Below are 13,753 nucleotides of genomic sequence, written 5' to 3'. Positions count from 1 at the left end.
ATGGCCGGTGATTAAGATGGTAATGCGAGCTTTCTTGTTACACTGCCAAGTGGTTAACAAGATGATGGGAAACAGAACAACAGAGAGCCAACCACCTAGGCCATCAGGATACCTTATCTTGACTTGATTTGGAATGAATGCTGTCACTGATGATACACTATATATATGAAAAGTAAGCAGTCTGGGCAGAAATCATTTGTAAAATCCGTTTATTCTTAAAAGTCTGAGCTAGCAAAGCCCTGGGATCTCAAGGCAACTTTATTTCCCGTTGCTAAATTTTACTTCAAAATGCTTAGATTTTGGGGGTGATTGTAACAATTGTTGCCTTTTCTTTATAGTGTGTAACAGGTACAGGGGGCCGAGAGAAGGACAGGACAGAGCTGACAAAGTCCCCAACTTTCCATCACTGGAAACTCGAGGTAGCTTTTCCCTGACCTTCTGGGACAGTGTCTCAGGCTGTTAATGTGATGTTCAAGGCTAGTCTAGCGCTAACTTATCTTTCTAGTTCATCTCATAGTTTCTCACTGTTAGGTTTGCTCCAGCTCGACTGTTCTGGCTTGAGTGTTGGGATTCCCCTCAAATTTTTGGTGTTAAAAGTCTAATCTCCAGGTGAGAGTTCTTAGCGGTGATGACTTTAGCATTTAGTGCATTCGTAGGAACTCTCACTTCCATTCCCATCAGATAAGGGCGAAATAAGGAGGATGCTCGCCAATAAAGTAGGAAGAAGGTTCTTGCCAGACTCAGAATCTACTGGTACCCTGTCTTTGGCTTGCCAGGCTCCAGGCCTGAGATAAATCTCTAGTGTATAAACCTTCAGTCTGTCTCAGTCTCTGAAAGCAGCCAGAGTAGACTAGGACTCTTGTGTAACTTAAATCCATTTTGAACGTTTTTCTGTCTTCAAGCTTTCTCTCACAAAGCATCATGTTTACAGAATTCAATCTCCAGGAGCTGGGGGGTGGGGCACCTCAGAGGTTAAGAGCACTTGCTATTCTTGGAGGGTACCAGAATTTCTAGTTCCCACTAGGAATTAGGGTTTCTAGTACCCACATGGAAGTTCATAATCATCTATAACTCCAGTTCCAGGGGATCTGACGTATTCTGACCTCTGCACACACACAGTGCAGATACGCACACGCAGACAAAGCACTCGCATACATAAAATAAAAATAAATAAGTCTGAGAAAAAAGTTTAACCCCCCAATCAAGGTGGTCCAGGTTTGAAATCCTGGTTCTACTCCCTAGTATACGCCCTTGGGCAAGCTGCCTGACTCCTCCCTGACCATTTTTTAAAAACCTGGGCCTATGACTCCACATGGGTTGTCTAAGGGAATGTGGAGGTGAAAGGGATCATGAGTGGAAAGACATATCAAGCCCTACTCTATACTGAAGGATTGAAGTCCTACTTCTCCAACTAAAGGATTGAGACCTGAATGATATTTAATGAATGAAGGCCCAAGGCTCACAAAGACACCAACACACAGCATATACAAAGCCCCCAGGACAGCGAGCTCCTCATTCGCCTAACAGCATCTTGTCATGCTCCTTATGAGCTCAGGATGCCTCTGTCTGAAGCCTTTCCTGACCACATCAGTCTACAGTGTGGAAAGCCTCTCCTCGGAAAACCGTGAGAGCCAGCCCATTTCTTTAGTAGGTGCCTAGCTTTCCTGTCCACGGCTTATCTTTGGATGATCACACATTGACAAACATAACTTTGAGGCAAGCCTGATGAACCGCACCAGGAGGCAGAGACCACTTAGTCCACAAAGGAGCACGCCGAGGTTCAGGGATGTTAAGAATGGTGGGGATTGCAGAGCCGGTGAGAAATGATCCTCGGGTTCTGTTCAGGCTGCCCACGATGGCCTATGGTCACGGCAGTCTGTCTCTACTGGAAAACCAGAGTGACCTAAGTTATACGTGGTCACAGTGTCCACGCTGACCTCAGAGTAGGAGGCCCTAAACATATTTCTAGTAATTTGCTGGACCCGGGTATAATTTGGTGGCTTTTGTAAGTGCTATTCAGGGCCTGAAGGCTCTGGTTATCTTGATTGTAAAAAAGATAATGCATGCTATATTTAGTGGACTTTTAAAAGCACGACTATAAGAATGTCTTACTCTCATGTTGACCTCCACATGAGTCTTAAAAAAGCAGCTTACATTTCTTTTTCTCTGGGCCATGACCTGCAGTCTCAGATATGCCTAGATGAGCGACGACAGAACCATTCATTCTCAATGCTGTTTTTGTCACAAAGGAGACTTTCTTGTGATTCGGAACCAGCGTGTTGGTCTGTCAATGGCTTTCTCTGGTTAGGTGACTCACTCAGCGGATGCTTGTTGACAGGTGCAAACCCTGCGCAGCCCCAGTGGGGGAGGGGCCTGTCCTGATAGTCTCTCAACTCCTAACCACAAAGTTACTAAAGCCAGATGGTTTATCACGACCCAGGGTGAAACTGCACTGGTTTGGAAGCAACTGATGCAAAGGCAGCTTTGCCCTTGCACTGTCAAGCATGCACGTGAAAGGAAGGCAAGCATTAGGCTTCTAAAGGCCCTGGATCGGTTCTCAATCTGTGGGTCGTGGCCCCTTTGGTGCTGAATGACCCTTTCCCAGGGGTTGCATATCAGATGTCCTGCCTATAAGATATTTACATTGCAATCATAACAGTAGCAAAATTACAGTTACCAAGTAGCATCGAAAATAACGTTATGGTTGGGGTCACCACACGAGGAAGAGTTACGCCATAAAGAGAGTTGAGAAGCACTGTGTCGGATGGTATAATCTGCCTTGACCGGGGTGAAGGGCCTGGTCCCTTCCATTAGCTCATGTTTGCCGAATTTGTTCTATTCCAGAGACTGTTTGGGTATTTGTGACAGAGCAGTGACAGAAGCCCAATGAAATCCCTGCCCTCTTAGAGCTCCTGGGAAGTAAAACAAAAAAACAAAGCAAAACATTTTTAGTATAGAAGAATTTCTGAGTTCACGCAAAAGAAGGCAGGAGGGCGAACTCAGTCATCATTCAGCATTAATTATTACTATTTATCAGTACTGTTGACCTCTCCTCCCTTCCATACATTTACTGCTAGTGAAACACCTCAAAGCAACCTCAGGCAGGAGACACTTTATCCTATCCCCATGACTGTTTAATAGATAAAGATTTTTAAAATAAAAATGTAACTGCAATGTCATGATCATAGATAGCAGAATTAATAAACATTTTTTGATATAATTTAACATCCACTTTGGGTTACATTTCCTCTCGCAGTCCTAGTGTTTCCTTCCTTTTTGTCTATAGCAGGGTCTCTCACACTGTAGTGCAGGTTGATATGGAACTCACTACGTAGCCCAGGCTGGCTTGAGACTCATAGAAATTCTCCTCTTCCCTGGTGCTAGGATTATAGACATGAGGCACATGCCTGGCTCGAGAATTTCTTTTTAATATGTATTTGTTTGAATCCAAACGAGATCTGCACTGTAGGCTCTAGATAGGGCTCTGAATTGTTCTGGTCTCTGGCAGTTTCTCTGAGCTCTTTTGCTGCTTGTAGGAATGAGTTCTTTGATCTCTAGAAGTTCCCAAATATGAGTTTGTTGGATGGCACGTTTACGTTCTCTTGATGGTATTTCTTAGAGCTTTGCCTTTTCTGTAAAATGATGGCTAGGCAAAGAGATTTTTGTCAATGTCAGTTTCAATGATAGGAAAGGGGGGTCATTGAACTAAAATTCTTGGAAAGTAGCTTGATGCTATTATGTGTGCCAGAGATGTTTCTAGAGGTATCTTGGTCACTCGAAATTTAAGTAACTGGTGTGAAAAAATGTAGTTCTCATGCCTGTGTATGTGTGCATTCCTGTATTTGTGTGTGTGTGTGTGTGTGTGTGTGTGTGTGTGCGCGCGCGCGCGCGCCCGCGAGTGCATGCATGAGGGTGAGCCCAGAGGTCAGAGGTCACTCTCCATCTTTTGTTTTGAAACTGGGTCTCTTGCTGAACCTGGAACTCACTGATTTTAACAAGGATGGCAGGCCAGGGAACTCAGGAATTTCCCTGTCTCTGCCCCAGTGCTGGAGTTATAGGCCTATGCTGCCACAGACAGCTTTATATGTGGGGCAGGGGATTTGAGCTCAGCACCCCCCATATTTGTGTGGAAGGTGGCTTTTTAACTAAGCCATCTATCTCTCCAGACCCTGAAAACAAATGCCCTTGAGCCACAGTGGTAGTTCTGACCCTAATGCTGTGAAACATTCCCTTGGTCCCTGCTTTTCTTTATGTAGGCTTACAAGCTTGGCCTTTGAAAGTGGTCGTCTGATGGTTGGAAGTGTCTATTTTAACACGGGTCTCCATGTGCAGCCTTGAGAGGGGAGGTGGTCAGAGAAGGGCAAGCCAAGGAGAGGCAGTAGGAAGGTCTGTCTGGGGTCTCAGCAGCTGTAGGCTGATGGCACTGGTGAGTTTCTTCAATAAACGATGACATAAAGGTTTTGAAATATGAGATTGGGCTTTTCATTTGGGGAGTCCAAATAGGATGACCCCGGTGAGCAAAGTGAAAAACATAGTGTCTACATGGGCAAGGTCACGGGAAGGGGTTACATTTTGTATACAGTATATCGGACATATCACAGGGTAGATGACGAGGACACATTTGGATATTATCTATATCTATATCTATCATGTCTGTATCTCTCTGTATATAGCACAGAGATGAATATGTGCTTAGGGTTAGGAAGAGAGATAATATAAAGGTATGGATTAGGTGCGATCACCCGGTGAAAGACTGGCTTCCTGGAAACCCCATGGAGAAGTGCTTGGGGACTAGGTAGGGCTTCTCTGAAGTCTACATAGGAGCACTCACTGAGCCATAGCATCTCAACTACACTCAGTGCTGCTAGACTATGATGCAGAGTCTGTTTCTCACGTTAAATACCCATAGGTAGTGCAGGAGGATTCCATATCCTTGCCAACACTTGGGATTATCTTTGACTTCTTTGCTTCTGATAGGGAGAAGTCTATATATACATCACTTTTATACTTTAACTTTCAATTATATTTTTAGGCACATATCTAACACACACACAGACACACATACATACATACACACATATAACATACATTGAAAAAGCACAAGAGTTAAAACTAGAAAAACAATTAGTTTTGTATCACCCTTCACGACTGCATCCGTCCTCCCTCATGGCCTGATCTTACCCTTTCTTGGGCGCTCTTGTTTTTACATATACTATGCCCACAGGACATTTTGTTTGCACACATACATGCATACATTGTAGGCTAGAATCCGCATGTGTGTGAGAGAGAACATGTGGGTGTTTTTTTGTTTTTTTTTTTTTTCTTTCTGAGACAGGGTGACTTTGCTTAACATTGTACATTCTAAGTCCATCCATTTCCTGGACATCTTGTGATTGTTTTTATCTCTCACCCATCTCACTGCTTGCTCACCATTCTGGGCTTTCCTTTTGACACCAGGATGAAAAAGTAGCTCGGGGAGGAAAGGGTTAATTTCACTCACAGTTCCATATCACAGTTCATCAGCAGCAGAGGGTGAGGGCAGGAACTCAAGCAGGGCAGGAATCAGGAGGCTGGAGCTGATGCAGGAGCCGTGGAGGGGTGCTGTTTACTGCCTTGCTCCTCCTCATTTGCTCAGCCTGCTTTCTTATAGAACCCAGGACCACCAGCAGAGGGGTCAAACTGACCATGACCACGATGGCCTGGGTCCCTCCCACATGAATCGCCAACTTTAAAAAGTGTTCTCCCGGCTTGCCTACAGCCCAATCTTAGGGAGGCATTTTCTCAGCTCAGCCCCCCGCCCCCATCCCTGATGATTCTAACATATGTCAAGTTGACAGAAAGTAGCTGTGTTAATTTTCTATCCGATAGCATCTAGAATTGGTTGAATAGGCCTCTGGGTATGCCTACAGGATGCCTATAGGACATGCCTATCTTGATTATGTTAATTGATGCTGGAGAACCTACCTACTGTGGGTGGAGCCATTCCCCAGGCAGTAGATTCTAAAGTAAAGTGAGCTGAGCACCAGCATTCATCTCTCTCTGCTTCCTGACTGTGGATGTGACGTGACCAGCCACTTCAAGCTCTGTTGCCTTGACTTCCCTGGGGTGGTGAGTCTTTGAATTGTGAGCTAAAATAACTCCTTTCCCTCTTAAAGTTGTGTTTGTCAAAGTGTTTTGTCAAAGGGGGGGAATCAAGATACATCCCCACAAACTGTCTACTGCTACCCTTTCTTCAGTTTTCTATTAGTTTTTTGACTGATTTTGTTTTAGGTATTAATTCCTAGTTATGCTTGTATATTTCACATAGCTTCTTTCAATTTATCATCATACCTTATGTTTTTCTTTTTTAAAAGTGTGTATCTGTATTTGGGTAGACGCGTGGTGTAGTACCCACTGAGGCCAGCAGAGGGCATTGGATCTGATAGAGTCAGAGTTACAGGCGGCTGTAAGCTGGTCTTTCTTGGGTACAGGGACTAAACTCAGGTCTTCTGCAAGAGCAAGATGCACTCTTAACTGCTGAGCTGTCTCTCTACTTCTTTTTTGCTGGAGGTGTTCACCTATGGCTACTGGGTGGAAGAATTTTGTAATTTTTCTTTGTTAGTCCTGGTTCCTGCTAAGAACACATGAGGTTGTTCTATGTCATTTCCTCCACCATCTTTGTCATTGGCCCCAGACCCCCCAGCATGTCTGGCCCACTGGTTCCCCCTGAGAGCTTTAGTTTTGTATTAGGAATTCTTACAGCAGATTCACAGCATCTCCCATACTTTCTTTTCCGTTTGTGTGTTCACACAGAATTACTCTATGTGTTTGGCACATGCTTTTCTTTTTCGTTTCGATTATTAAATAAGCCTGTTTGACCAACACTGTCCTATATATAATTCACACTTATTTTATCATCGGCTTGTGGTACCCCTTTTATGTATACCAAGGACATGCTTACCCGGGGCTGTCCTTCAGAGCCCTGCTTTCTAGGTCATTTTTCTGTTTATTCCTAGAGCAGCATCCAATTACTTTTATTATGATATAGTAAAGACTTAATCTCTAGTGTAGCAAGTCTCCTCCTTTTGTTCTTGCTTTTAGAAATTTGCCCTATTTAAAGTTATATTTGTCCTTACATATTTTATGTTTATTGAGCACCTTAAAATTTTAGTTATAAGGAAACATTGAATCTAGTGAACAGCTTGACATTTTTACAGTGCAAAGCCACCCTGCCCATGGCATATTTCTTCATCTGTTCAGTCTTTTTTTTTTTTTTATGTCCTTCAATAGAGTTTTAAGAGCTTCTCCATAAAGTTCTGAAAAGTTGTTAAGTCAATCCCCAGATGCTGTGAGTGTGCAAAATGTCTCACCCTCTCCTTCTCGCTTATTGGCTGCTGATGTTGACTAATGGATTTTATAAACTGATCTTGTATGTGGCAGCCTTGCTAAACGAACTCCTTCTAACGATGTGCTGATTTCTTTTGGGTGTTCCAGGCAGAGAGTTACATCGCCAGTGAATACAGGAGAGAAGAAGACTTTGCGAGTTCGGCTAAGCACTGTAAGCATCCCTGCTGGTTGAGGTCCCATCCGTCTGGCTCTCCCAGAAGACTGTATCTCATGCATTCACTTTGGGAAAGTGAATCTCCTCCTCCTCTCCGAATGATGCCCTTGCCCAATGTGTGGAGTGAGGAAGAGCAATGTCTGGATTTCTGAGTGACCCCTGCTCATCTTTCAGGCATCTCTGGGCCCCAGTGGCTACAAGGATATTTCATGTGGGCGATGCCAATCAATGTCTTGAGAGGCTTTCAGATCATACTTAGCGTCAATCTTCGTTCCACTTCATTTGTGGTGAAGACAAGATATTATTACGGGTAGTGTTGTGTGTAGTGGACAGTTGGCCATGCCTCTTCTCTCCATGGTACTGACCCACTGATGGATGCCATCCCTCTTGGCACTTTGTTTCATTGTGACATTCTGCTCAGCACCTGGGATGGGTCATAAGCACCTGTGATGGGTCATATCCCACGTGCCTAGCCATCCCAATGGCTAGTTCAAGCTCCGAATTTTGGCCCCATATAATTGTCCCATTTCCTTGTTAATAATTGACAAGTCCTAGCTGCAAAATTTGTGTGATGTGTTGTGATGTGTGTGTGTGTGTGTGTGTGTGTGTGTGTGTGTGTGTGTGCCAGGGAACAGCACAGCAATAAGGGCGTGTGTTCCTGATGGCAGAGGAGTGGTTTCAGGTTTTGGAATAAAGGCAACTAAGAGAGCCTCCCTGGTGACTTGTTGTACTTGGAATTTGCCTGTGTACCGTGTATGTTGGGTGTAGCAAGAAGAGGCAGTAGTCTGGCTGGTTCTAACAGAGATCTTCATTATAGCTTAGAACCACTTAGACCAACTCAGCTTGCCACACCCCGTCACCTACTAATAGTGGTATCTTAATGGATGCTTTTAATGAAAGCATTGAAAGTAAACTGTGCAGCTCCTGTTACAACAGATCTTTATGAGTTTCCGAGTTTCAGTGGCAACGGGATTCATTTAAAGGTACTTAGAACCAACTAAAGGCAAATTGCTTTCTCTTTTAGCCAGCTGAGAAGGTGGGTGGGTTAGGCAAGAATTGGGTGTGATAAAAACAGGGAAAGGGGGGTGGGGTGGAGTCCTCCAAGGGAGGGATAAGCATCTGTGTTACATTACCATCCTCAAGAGTGCATGAAGACAGAGTCTGCAGGGAAAGAGAACTTGGCAGCTGTCCAGGGGTGTGGGATGGTGGAATTTAATACTGCATAAGCACCCTGAGTTTTAGTTGGCCCCATGCCCCACCCAGTTCTCCATTGTGGTCTGACTGCCTCAAACAACTATTTGGATATCTTGGGTTGAGTTAGTAGAAGCATAAGAGGTAGGTAGAGGTGGCAGGCTCTCTTTGGGACTCCCCAGGTCACCGTTTCGTTCCGAGCATCACATTTAAGAGGGCTCAAGACAAGCCAGGATGCACCCCGAGGAGTCCTTCAACAGACTGGTGAGTAGGGTTGCAACCATGCTATAGTCGGGCAGTCTGAGGGACAGAATGCTCACCGTTCTGTCTTGAACTGGCTTAGATGTTCTTTGAGTTCCACGGCTGAAACAACCCTGGATTTTGGCTTCCAAGGAAGGATGTTTCGCAAAAGTTTAGTCTAAGCTACTGTCTTAGTCAGGGTTTCTATTCCTACACAAACATCATGACCAAGAAGCAAGTTGGGGAGGAAAGGGTTTATTCAGCTTACGTCCATGTTGCTGTTTCATCACCAAAGGAAGTCAGGACTGGAACTCAAGCAGGTCAGGAAGTAGGAGCTGATGCAGAGGCCATGGAGGGATGTTTCTTACTGGCTTGCTTTTCCTGCCTTGCTCAGCTTGCTTTCTTATAGAACCCAAGACCACTAGCCCAGGGATGGCACCACCCACAATGGGCTGGGTCCTCCCACCTTGACCACTAGTTGAGAAAATGCCTTACAGCTGGGGTCTCCCGAAGGCATTTCCACAACTGAGGCTCCTTTTCTGTGTTAACTCCAGCTAGTGTCAAGTTGACACACAAAACCAGCCATTACAGCTACCTTAAGAGTTAGCAAGTCCCTTCTTCTTAAGAGTGTCCAACTAGAGCCATTTGGTGGGAGAATGTTTCGAGGACTCAAGCAATGAGAAAGTATTTGCGTTTGTTTTCCTAGCCTCTAGAGCCAATAGTTCTAACGAGTGTGTTGGGCACTTACCTCTGGGCTGGCAGAGGTACTAATGGACATTCATTCGTATGTTCTCTCAACATGTTAGTTACCCCATGATAGCGAAGAAACGCCAACGGGGTAATAGTTTGTGAGGCCTGGCAGAACATGGCTGTGGTGTGACACTCAAGTTTACAAACTTGTCGATCGTACCAGGTTTCCCGATTAAAGATCAACATCTTTCTGCAGCGTGGGGAAGAACTAGGGTTCCAGTGCCTACATCTGCTAGTGGTCAGTTTCACTACTTCCGGTTATGGGAAGACAGATGACATGGGAACTAGAAGGTAGGTGAGGAGGGAGCAGAAACTAAGGAACCTAAGTGCGGACTGTGATTATTCACTTCTTCCCTTGGCTAAAGCACTGTCTTTGTATTTGCTAAGCTGGGAATTGAGAAGGTTTTTCACAGCAGGACCTGCAAACAGATAATTCACTGATGGATCTTACCCTAGGCCATGCATGGCCACACTATTTAAAAGGGTAAAATGTGGTTTATGTCACCAGATGCTGTGGGCGGGAGCTCTTCCGGCCCAGGATGCTAGGAACCAAGGGTGGTCAAATAGGGTCAGCTAAGACCTTGCAGGAGGAGGGTATGCCGGCTGCAGCACCAAATCGTTGTCCAGGCCAGTCGAGGTTCCTTTTAGAGCCTGGTTGTGCTGCGCTGGACAGATCCCCACTTGTGCACAGCACTGCCGGGGCTCCGGGAAGACACCGTGAGCTTGGGGACAGCAGGTGCAGCAGCCGCAGACCTTCCCGCTGTTGAGGGGCAAAGGGGCGCAAGCGGGAGGCGAGCGAGCGCAGGCGCGTGCGCGGGGCCGAGGGCCGAGGCCTGCGCGCAGCCCGGGCGGCTGCACTGCGCGCGCGCCGACCCGCGTGGGGCCCGGTTCCGGCGCGCGCGGCGTGGAAAGCGGCGGGTTGCTGCTCCCCTGCTGGAGGCTCCGCGGCGGCCACGGGACCCCTGGGGGAAGCGCGCCCCTGCGCCTTGCCTCTGCGTCCCGCGTCCGCAGCCGGCGCTCCGCAGGGACCCGGAGCAGGCAGGTGGCGGGACGCTGGGGACTGCGGGACCGGGAGGCCGGGAGGCCGGGCCGCAAGGCGGTTGGCGGTGCGGGCCGCACCGAGGTGCTCGGAGGCCTCCTAGGACGTGTCCGGGCGGGCGGGGAAATGGGTGCTTGTGGCGCTTGCTCTCTGGCTGAGATGAGTGCCTGGCTGAGGCCCGCGCTCCCCGGACGCCTGGGGTATCTCCCACGCGTGACTGCGCACCCTGGTGGGTTTCCACACGCCGGCCTCTTCAGGTTCTCACTCTCATCCCCTTCTGACTTAGATCTTTAAGAAACCCGTGACTGTGCGGGTTCAAAACTGAACTGCCTTTGCCTCACCTAGCTGCTCTGAGATTCCTTCGTACTTCAAATCGTATTGAGAAGTTGCAGGAGGGTGTGGACTGAGTGAGACCTGTCCCGTGCGGAACTGCAAGGATTAGACGAATCGGTTCATAGCTATAGATGTGAGGCGGTTCACTTCATCCAGACGCTGGGTAGGCCTTTGGGATTCCAAGTCCGATCTGAGACAATGTTTTGACTTGTATCAGAATGCTCTTATGGTGGGAGAGGAACTTGGTGACAGTTCCAGGCTACACTGTGGATACATTGTAGCACTATCATATCCTAAAAAGAGTGCCTTTGAAATTCTTCTGAGATGTGTTCCTCAGTGGAGACCTTCATCAGATACTTAGTTGCAGTCGACTGTTGCTTTGACTTTTGTCAGTGAGCATGCTGCAGTTTAAGTTGACTATGTGGCAGAAGAGCAGATAGGACGCAGAGACTGGAGGGAAAGAGACTTGGAAATGGCCGGATTCCAAGCTTTCTACCTTTTACCGGTTTGAAACCATCTTGGTTTCATTAAACATAAATATGATGCATTTTTTGGTAATGCTTTCATTTGTTGGCCACTGTTTGGGCTCAAAGATGGACTTGACACAACCGAAGTGTTTATATCTCTTTTATAGATTTAGTACATGGTGCACACCGTTCCTTAGATTTATTTCGCAACTCCTATTCCCAGATACAATCCCAACAGCAAGGCCTTTTTAAAAAGCAATGATTATAGTGGTATTACTTTGCTTATAACAGTCGAAGGTTTCAAATATATATTCGTGAGCTTGAGTTGGCAGAATCAGCTTCCCTGTCTCTCTGCTAAAACCCTTTAAGCATCTGGTTGCTTTTAGTCTGACTGTTCTCTTAATTATTTATAATTATGCTGCTGTAAGCTTGCTTGGCACATCAGACTTTATTTCTCAGTTCAGGCATCTGTAAGTTGTTCTCTGAAGAGTAGGAGTAAGAGTTTTTCTTCAGTGGTGGTCAGGGGAATGTCCATAGGTGGAGTGTCCTTCTGGCTAGCCACATGCAAATTGACCCTTTGAACATTCAGACAGAGCTAAAACAGGGAATGTTACATAGTCCCAGGTATATAAAATAGGTATACAAGCCAAACATTTATTGACAATAAATCATATATTTGTCTTGTAATAAAGGTGTACATAAGATTTTTGCAGTTTAAAGATGAAAACGAATTTGCATGCTGACTAGATGATTTGCTCGTTAATTTTTGTGTGTAAGTTGGATGAACATTTGGTACTACAGGATATGGAATATCTTCAACATTTTGTAGAACTGATCTACAGTGCTGACAGTGTTGTTTTATATGAACATAAATAGAAAGTATTATAAATATACACAAATACATACATGTGTACTTAGGACCCTTTCAGAAATTTTTGGAAATCCTGTCCTCATCCAAAACCAGAATTAATTTATGAGTTTTAAAAATGTTTTATTTTTAATTTACGTGCTTGAGTGTTTTGCCTGCAGATAATAGATGTGCCTGGTGCTGCTTGCTGGGTCCAGAAGAAGGTGTTGGATCCCCTGGCACTGGAGTTGCCCATGTGATTGCTGGGAACCCAACATGGTAGTCAGTGTGCCTGACTGTCAATGATTTTTAAATTTTTAAAAAATTTATTTATTTATTTATAGATAAGGTCTCACCGTGTAGCTCTGGCTGTTCTGGAACTCACTATGTAGACCAGGCTGACTTTGAACACATTGAGATCTGCTTGCCTCGGTCTTCCAAGTACTGGGACTAAAGGCATGTACTACCATGCCCAGCTAGTGATTTTTTTTTTTAAATTTAGAACACAAACAGCAATTAGTGAAATCAACATTGGAACAAAATCTAATTCTAAAATATGCTAATTTGATGCTTACATGCTGAGGAACGACAATGGGAACTTATTAAAAGTCTTTGTTTTCTGCAATTAAAGCATTACATTTCTGTAAGAGCAGAATATTTTGTAAAAACACTGCAACCCGTGACATACACCTGGTCTCGAATGTGGGAGGAGCTATTTCGGGAAATGTCAGATGGCACCGAATGGCATGTCCACATGCACAGTGCTGAGTGCACACACTGTGTGGTCAGAGCCAAGGCCACAGTGAGGTCACACGACAACACTGTAAGCGCAGTCTGAAACGCCCCAGACACAGTATGTATTTGAGTTTGTATTATTTTTAGGAGACTGTGCATTTGGAAACCTGAATTATTTCAGATTGCCCTGTGTGTGTGTGTGTGTGTGTGTGTGTGTGTGTGTGTGTGTGTGTGTGTGACTATATATTTGTGTGATGCCCCCTCCCTAGCCCACAGTTTTAAGAAACTCTGACCTAGACCAATTAAAAATTTGGAATCTACATGTAGCTAGCCACGTGTCCTAGGTTGTCATTGGCCCCTAGTTATTAGGGCCCAGAAGTCCTACTGGGCATTGTACCAGCTCTTGTCCATACTAATTATAACTATTTGTGCTTTCTGGTGCAACCTAGCCCTGGGCTAGCATCTGCAGGAGGGAAAGTGCATAACTCTTATCATTGGGACCCACAGCTTAGGACTTAATGAGAAACAATGTTTATTGGATGTGTGATGGAACTCCTTGAGGGCTCATGTCTGATATTCTATGTAGGGTTCAGGGCTGCTTTTCCAGTTTT

At 45.4% G+C, this 13,753-nt stretch overlaps 1 protein-coding gene across 1 annotated transcript in view; it reads left to right on the top strand.

Annotated features, from left to right (window-relative positions):
• Nucleotides 1-10,634: 10,634 nt before the first annotated feature.
• The window catches only part of Clip4 (CAP-Gly domain containing linker protein family member 4), a 70,268-nt gene continuing 67,149 nt past the window's right edge, over nucleotides 10,635-13,753 (top strand). Inside the window, exon 1 of the mRNA XM_032908954.1 lies at nucleotides 10,635-10,759. The gene's annotated coding sequence lies outside the window, so the exon portion shown is untranslated. The remainder of the gene's footprint in view (nucleotides 10,760-13,753) is intronic.

Source organism: Rattus rattus, chromosome 7, assembly GCF_011064425.1.
Source record: "Rattus rattus isolate New Zealand chromosome 7, Rrattus_CSIRO_v1, whole genome shotgun sequence".
In the NCBI taxonomy this organism is placed as follows: domain Eukaryota; kingdom Metazoa; phylum Chordata; class Mammalia; order Rodentia; family Muridae; genus Rattus; species Rattus rattus.
This window is presented reverse-complemented; position numbering and strand designations above follow the sequence as displayed.